Raw genomic sequence first — 9,130 nt, 5'->3', positions numbered from 1 at the left:
CCGTGCCACAACATTTGTCAAACACATTTGTGCATCACATATCACTTGCACATTAATGGAGTGGAAGTGTTTTCTGTTCACATACCCAAATTCGTGATCAGATGGTGCCCTTATAGCAATGTGAGTGCAGTCGATGGCTCCGATTACATTTGGAAATCGGCTCATCGCTGCAAATTGCAGTTTAATGTTGGCCTGCTCACCGACAGTGAAGGGAAATGTTATATACCTGGGTGACATACGGATGAGACCGTTCCATACAGCTGGCATGGCGCGGCTCAGGGATGGCTGTGAAATTCCTGACCGGTCAGCCAGCTCTCGCTGGAAAGCCCCCGTTGCGAGGAAGCCCAGTGTGGTCAGCACTTGCAACGGGACAGGTAATGCGTGGTTCCTTGCTGTCTCGCGTTCTAAAGCCGGCCCAAGCTCAGCACAGAGTTCCAACAGAATAGCCCTTGGCAACCTGAATCGACTCATAAGCCAGTCATCATCGTGGGCCAGCAAATCTGTTTGGTCCCTAAATACACGCTCTCTGCGGATTCTCCCATTTGCAATGTCTTCTAGCAGTGCCAGGGCAGCCATTTCACATCAAGTGGGCTATATTCATCTTTTACACCTCCTTTGAAAGGCCACACCTTATTTCCAACACCTTGTTCACTAATCCACGGGATCAATTGAGGATTGCACGTTAGTGATTTTGCCCACCTGCACTGCGTTTTATCCTTGGGAGGTGGATCCGTGCGTCATGGATCGTTCGTTTGACACCCTCAAGTTTAACAAACGTTATTAAGTGGTGGCGGATTAAACAATTGATAACATTTACCGTTTGGGTTTTGTCATTTTGATGTGAATCATTCACATCAATGATCAAACTTGTATTACCATGTAGCCTAATTATGTTTTTGAAAAACTAACGTTATATAGGCCCTACGTATGACAGAAACTGTAGTAGAAACTTTATTTTGTAATGTTTGGTGAGTTTCGGCACTTTTCAGTTCGAATTTGCCACGTTACAGAGCCAGACAAGACTTTGCGTACGGTCCGCACATTCTCACGTCTGCTCAAAAGTTTCCGTGACGGCCCGCACATTCTCACGTCAAGTAAATCTTTATACATCACAAAGTGTGCGTGAAAACCAGCGTACGCAAGCTTTTTGTGCGTACGCAACATTTATACATGAGGCCCCAGGAGAGCTCCTCAGAGATGTGGACACCCAGGAACTTGAAACATAAATGTACATTTTAATAGGCTAATACTAGTTTTACAGTAGATCAATATCTCTACATTAAGAATTATTGTGGTCCAAAGTACTTGAGAATACATGTAAACATTATAGGCTATTAGTGACAGAGGCTATGAGTGGAAAACAAATACTTGTATATTTGTAAATGCGTTTGTAAAATATCCCTTGTGCTACTTGTGACACAGTACTCGATCATATAACACGTATGGCATTAAAATACGGGCCTAAAATATTTTCCCAATGTAAAATACACTGCAGTGCCATCATGTAAATAAAACCATCATAACAGCAATGGGCACATCACAATCCCTCTTAGTTACAAAACAAGTGTTATACATCTTGTAAATCCTGAACAGTTGTAGGCTCTTACAATCTTAATTGACTGATTCATCCTACTCAGTGTTGTTTTCTCTTATCTGATAATGTTGGTTATTGTATACATACATTAGATCACTTGTTTTAATGTCTCTGTTCATATTGGGTAGGCTACTATGGAGGATTATAGGGGCCAAAACTAAATAAATAAATATTATAACATAAAGCTTAAATAAATGACTAATTATATAATGTAATGCCTAATTGACAGACAAAATATATAAATTACAAATCAAAAGAGACACCAAATATATAAATGTTACATGTATTTGTGTATATATATATATATATATTTACGTTTTAATGTGTTCACATTTATTTATTTATACTTACATTTATTTATTTATCCTTGCATTTATTTATCCTTACATTTATCCACGGTGTAACTTTCTGCAGCAAAATAAATCCGTCGTCCCCCGTCACCAAGTCAGGGGGCGGGTTAAAACCTCTGATTGGTAAATGAACAGTATTACACACCAGGCAGACTCCACCAGTCGATCAAGCTCTCTTCAATCTAGAGGGATCCTTTATCGCCTCACTCTACAGCTGCTAGGGGTGTGCAACACTGCAAGATGTGATATAGATCCGATACCAAGGAGTAAATACAGGGCCAGTATTGCCAATACCGATACTTTTGGCTTAGAAAAGCAGTTTATCTACTTTCGTGTCGGGAAAGCAATGCCTCATAATTGATTAAGTGAATGCATCATGAATATGAATATTTGAATGAACATTTAAAATGTTACCTTTAATTAATTGTTCATGATTGTGATCATAATAAAACACAGGACAACGATTTTTCTCAAATACTGTTAATGTGTGCCGCTGAGTCGTGTTACTGCACGTACACGGCAACAACTCAGCCTAGCAGGGGAGGGCAAAGTGAGTTTGAGCGAAGTTAGACGGTGTTTGCACAACCACTAGCCTATGATGTAAAGGGAGTTGTGTACTCAGTGTGGAATAAAACTTCAGTATCGATCTTATCACGCTATCAATCAGGCTATTGATACCAACGTTGGTATCGATAGTTGCCGGGTTTCCCAACCCGGCCACTGTCGGTCTTGAGATCGATTTGCCCACCCCTATGTTGTATCATCTCGCTGAGGATCGTGAACACATTTTCATTGATGTCTGTGTCAGTTAGGGCCAATATCATTCCTATAATTTCAGCGAAGCTCTCAATATGATGTAAATAAAGAAGTGAATTGGCAGGTGCCTCCATCTCTTCAGCTACCGCCAACATTTCGACCACTGTAGCATTCAATATTTCATTCATTGAATTCGCACAAGGTGCTGCCATCTTGGAATAGTCAAAAGCAGTCGATTGAAGTTGAACCATCAATCAGAGGCTTGAACCCGCCCCCTGACTTGGTGACGTGGGACGACGGATTTATTTTGCTGCAGCAAGTTACACCGTGGATAAATGTAAGGATAAATAAATGCAAGGATAAATAAATAAATGTAAGTATAAATAAATGTGAACACATTAAAACGTAAATATATATATATATATATATATATATATATATACACAAATACATGTAACATTTATATATTTTGTGTCTCATTTAATTAGTAATTTACATATTTTGTCTGTCAATTAGGCATTACATTATATAATTAGTCATTTATTTAAGCTTTGTGTTATACTATTTATTTAGTTAGTTTTGGCCCCTATAATCCTCCATAGGCTACTGAAGTTTAACACACCGAAAAATATAGCAGATCGCACCACCACAGCCAAAGACTGAGCTCACGGGCCGGGACGTCTCGTGGATGGTTTACCAACAAATTCAAAATGCTAACGTCTTTCTTTGCAGTTGTTGGTGGTTTTTATCGAGATAAGACAGAAAGATTAAGGCATTGTTAGAATTGTAGTTTTACTGTAGTATAGTCGTTAATTTAATTTAATAAATTATAATTTATATAGCTGTTAAGTTTTTGATAGCTCTTGTTAAGCTAGTGTTCCGACATAGCTCTACTGTAGGTTTGTTGTGTAACCTTTAGCGTAGCTTATAGTAGTGAAGTTTACAGTAGTGTTCTGTATATTTAGCGTAGACTCATCAATTGTTTTATAGTATCAGTGTTGTGTAGATTTATTGTAGGTTTTGTATTTAGGTTGAGTATACTCAATATTTTAGCTAGTCCAAGTTAGTTGCTACGGCCTAGCTAGCAATTCCTGTACAGCAGCTACCAGTACAGTGACCAACTGACAACTGACCAACACCAATCGACAACAATTGCCAGGTGAGTAGAAATAGCCTGGGTGTATGCCATGTTATTACGTGAAGTATTTACGGTTAATGTGGAAATTAACTTAAGTTAGGAATTACATTTTTCTTATTATAACCATTTGGTAAGGTCAGGTTCCCTATGCTAATGTGACAGTTGGAATAACCTTGGAGCTAACTGCTATACAGTAGCTAATCAAACGGATTGCGCGAGCTAATCAACTAAAGCCAGCTGTCAATGTTAACATACGATACTGACAGTAACCTTTCGAATATCATAACTGATAAATGAATATTAATGCAACAATAAAAACATAAATGTAGCTATTAACATTGCCTTTTGTGAGAAACAATTTACCATTCACGCGTGCTCATCCCGAATGACTGCTCATGTTCAAATTCATTCCTAATGGTGTCGACGGAAGTGGCTGGATTTAAGAGTACAGTAATAAATTGTTGCATTGTTTACGTAATTAACCTCTTCCGATCCATGATGGCTGTGTTCACGCACAAAAACAGAATATTCACTGCATTTACGTTCAACTACTGTTTAATTCAAATTACTTAATGATTACATGAAAGTAAAATAAATAAAAATAATTATCTTGTATGAAAGTATTATACACTTAACCAAAGATCACTTTTCATGTGCTATTAAATTACTTTTCTCAGAGCTTACTGTTGTATAAAAAACGCAATTGCGAGATATAATGCAGCCTACTAGTAATGTATTTACAAACTGTTATTACTTTTACTTATAATTAATTGAATGTTAGTGCAAATGCATTTACTTTGATATCTGCTGTTTCTCTAGAGTCTAGACTGTCAACTTTCTGTAATATCAGGAGACGTCCCACTCTTCCTCCTGCAGCCACACAGCTATTCACTCAATTAAGATGATAAAGGTTCCATAAAAACAAAAGTTATACATAGTTAAATGTTTAAATGTGAAGGCTTCTTAGTGTCCAATCAAATGACTTGGTCAGCTAAACTATACATGTCACTGCCCTTTAGTGATTCACTTCCACTGTGTGTTTTAGAACTCTTGGCATTTGTCAATAATGGCTGAGGAGTATTCAGAATATAGCGTGACTTCAAATATCCGGCGAAGGTGTACTGCAAACGTGGCAAGACTTCTGACATCCATCCAACACGAGCAGTCTACATTAGAAGATACCGTTATTCTTCAATCTAATGAGGCCTCAGAGGAAATGTCCAGTGATCAAGACTTTGAAAATAAACAGTTTGTTGATGCATCAATGGACTGTGCAGGTTTAGAAGGTGGACAGCAGGGTGAAGTTGATGATGATGAGATTGTCAATGAGGGTGAAGATGTTGAGGAGATGGTTAATGATGAGGTTGAAGATGTTGAGGAGATGGTTGATGATGAGGTTGAAGATGTTGAGGAGATGGTTGACGAGGAGGTTGAAAGTCCAACAGACTGTTTCAAAGGCTACTTGGTCAATTGGGCTCTTGAATATGGAATAACATTAGTTGCATTAACAGCCCTGCTTTCAATTCTGAGGTTGCATCATCTAACCTTGCCAAAAGATGCAAGGACTCTCCTTAATACCAATAAAGGCTACATAATTTACAGGATTGCTGGTGGCACTTTTTTTTACTTTGGTATTCTAAGTTCAATATCTAGCACACTCGACAAACTTTGGCAGAAACTCCCAAATAGGTATACGTTGAAATTACAACTAAATTTTGATGGGCTTCCTCTTTTTAAAAGTTCCTCTATGCAACTGTGGCCCATATTGGGACGGATCCAAGGATTTAACATTAAGAAACCCTTTCTGATTGCACTTTTTGGTGGAACATCTAAACCTAATTCATTGGCAGAGTATCTTAAAGATTTAGTGAAAGAAGCTAAACAACTGCACTCTGGCTTTACATTTAAAGGGAAACAACTCTTTATTACAATCAGTTCTGTAATGTGTGATGCCCCTGCATGGGCTTTCATCAAAGGCATCAAGTCACACTCAGGCTATGCTGGGAGTGATAAATGTACAGTATACGGTGTGCATTTTCAAGGTAGAATGACTTTTCCTGACACCAAATGTCCCCTAAGAACCGATAGTAGCTTCAATGCACAGTCAGATGAGGAACATCACAAGGAGACATCCCCACTAAGCACACTTAATTTAGGTATGGTAACAGCATTTCCCCATGACTACATGCACCTTGTGTGTCTTGGAGTGACAAGAAAACTGTTAAAGTTATGGACTGGCAGCATTGGTCCACTTCAATCCCGGTTATCATCTCAGAGGGTCACTCAGTTGTCTCAACATCTACTTTCTTTAAAAAGCTATATTCCCTCTGAGTTTGCAAGAAAGCCTAGGGTTGTTGCTGAAAGACACAGGTGGAAGGCTACTGAATTCAGACCATTTTTGTTATACACCGGGCCGGTTGTGCTGTACAACCTGTGAACCAGTGTACAATAATTTCATGCTCCTTTCAGTCGCAGTATCAATTCTTGCTAGTCCTTCGCTATCTGTTAAGATGTGCTGTTTTGCTAAAACTTTGCTAGTGTCTTTTGTAGAACACTTTGGCCAGCTTCATGGGGACAAGAATTTGGTATACAATGTGCATGGTCTGATACATCTAAGTGATGATGTGCAACAACACGGTCATCTTGATAATATCTCGGGTTTCCCTTTGAAAACTTCTTAGGTCAAATAAAAAAATTGGTTAGAAGTCCACAATTTCCTGTGGCACAAGTAATAAGACGGATATCAGAGTTGGAAAACTCGACCTCTGATGGTTGTAGCAGCATTTCTCACTTTAACCTTTCTCAAGGTTAAAAAATATCACAATGATGGCCCTATCCCACAACATGTTACCAGTACTGTCAGTGAATACAAGGAAATATATCTTGCCAATTTCTGCATCAAGGTTGTCACTGGAGACAATTGCATCAAAAGCAAAGACAGTATAGGTTTAGTTAAAAATATAATTTGCATAGAAGGGGACCACTGTGTTGTGTATAATGAGTTCACTTCTGTCACTGACTTTTTTGACTACCCAGTTAAATCCTCACAGTTGGGAGTCTTTCTTTTGTCAGATATGTCTTCAAACTTGAAATATGTCAAGGTAGATGAAAGCCTTGTAAAGTATGTGCTCTTGCCATTCAAAAACAAATTTGTGGGCATGCCACTTCTTCACTTAGTGGAAGGTTAACAGATCAAATCTGTACCGGTAGTCCAATAGATATTGGCAGATACTCGATTGTATTTTACTATTACACGTAAAACATTTTGGATGCCAGAACCTTTTTTGTAATATGGGAACCTGACCTTACCCAATTTGTTTTAAAGTTTGTAAATAATGTTTACAAATACAACAACAATATTTGTGTGAAAGTGTGAAATTGGTGTTTAACTATTATAAATACAAACGTGTCTTTACAAAAGGTGCATGAGTGTGTCTAAAGTCATTCATGTCATATTGATCTACACTGCAAACCTTTGATTAGCCTTTACATAAGTCACCAACAAGCATGGGAAAGTAAAATGTCTTTCAAATAATCATAAAATACATAGGTACATGAAACATGTACCTACCACATCCTATACAATCTAGTGAGCTAATTGTGGGATTAATAAATATGCTAATTAGTTCTCAATGTACACAGCATGTTTCACATTGTGGACTTTATCTCTGCAGAGAAGAAGGAAACCGAAGTTGTGCCTTCATCATGGGTCCAGGATGGCATGAGCTACTGGCCACCTTATTCCTCCACTGAACGCTGCACAAGGGCAGTGGAACGTCAATAAGCACCTGACGAAACATGGGGTCTGTTTGATGTGAACATCAGGTACACAAGAAGTGAGTTAAACTTATATTTCCAGTCAACTACTTATAAGTGACATCAACCAACTGAGACAATATGCATCTACATTCTAAACACAGCACATTAAAATATTCTCTTACAGACACGTATGAAGAGGCTCGCCATAAGCTTCCTATGGCAGTGGTTCAATCGGATCTGCAGACGGAGGAGGAGGATGACCGTCCTGCAAATATGAAGAGAAGGGGAAGGTATATCAGCTAACAACTTAATTTGATAAGAATAACTTTTCAGTGGATAGGCTCAATATCAACATGAATGTACTTCACTGGTCACCCTTACAAGTTCAATAACCTTATATTTTGAACTTCAGGGGCAGAAATACGCAATTATTCAGTGACACTGAAAGTGAAGATGAACCAAGTGCCAAGTTTCCACGCATGGACCGGTCGTCAGTCACCTCTAAAGGTTTGCCACCTGCACCTGTCATTAGACCTCCAGAGGACAGAAGAGAAACACCTGGGACCTCCAATACGTTAACAAGGACTGAGCCAAACATTCCACAGCAGCTATGCGATCGTAAGTGTTACTTGTGGCTCCCACACTTGGCTTGTGACATCGCCACCTAGTGCCTGAAACAAAGAACTGAAAATGTAGCTTTCAGGTTTATAACAAAATATATATACACTGTATTTACCAAGAAATAAAAGTGACGGGGGTTGTAGCAGCCCCTCGGCTTTCAATAACGGCAGCGTCTCAACGGGTGCAATAGTTAGCTCTTTATTCTCGAACCAGCATGAGCACCGTGAAAACTAAAAGTTAAGACACAAAAATAGCTGATTGATTAATCTTACAAGTAAAATACAAAAAACAAAGATGCGCTCACTTAAACATACACACAGTTTAACAAGTTGCAGTAATAGTCAAATAGACAATCTATGACCTTCATTTTAGTTAGTTAACATTATACACACCTCGCTCCGCTAGCCAAAGGGTGCAAGGTTTGGACTTGCTACTTCTGATTGGCGTGAGGGTCTCTTTGCTAAACAGTACACAAATGTGGATGTAAACAAATCGACTAAACAAAATATAAAGCAAACAGCATTACATTGAACTAATATGCTAAAACAAAAGGATAACATCGTCTCGGTTACCTCACACGTGTCTTTCTTCTATGGAAATCATACCCGTCGAATATACAGGTTCCTGGGCTCACAGCCTCAACACCTGGCGCATGAATGACCTGACGATTGGACGCAGTACCTGTAACGGCCTCTAGTGACCACTTACAGGGGTGTTACAACAAATTCACCATCCACATACAGCTCAACTTTTACATTAACATTGTTACATTCTGTTTTATATTTTTGCAGCTATTCTTTGTGAGATATTAACCTCAATGGAGATCCTTAAACAGCAGCAAAGGACGATTTTTCTGCAGCTGCAAAAGTTGCAGGCAAATACATCAAATTCATAATTGGATGAAGTTCCAGA

The 9,130-nt window shown here is 38.6% G+C and overlaps 1 pseudogene; it reads left to right on the top strand.

The window, feature by feature from the left end:
- The first annotated feature begins 4,904 nt into the window (after positions 1-4,904).
- LOC146300653 (uncharacterized) lies at positions 4,905-8,152 on the top strand (annotated as a pseudogene).
- Positions 8,153-9,130: the final 978 nt, after the last annotated feature.

This window comes from Hypomesus nipponensis, chromosome 2 (assembly GCF_054491055.1).
Source record: "Hypomesus nipponensis isolate SF chromosome 2, ASM5449105v1, whole genome shotgun sequence".
NCBI classification, from domain to species: domain Eukaryota; kingdom Metazoa; phylum Chordata; class Actinopteri; order Osmeriformes; family Osmeridae; genus Hypomesus; species Hypomesus nipponensis.
This window is presented reverse-complemented; position numbering and strand designations above follow the sequence as displayed.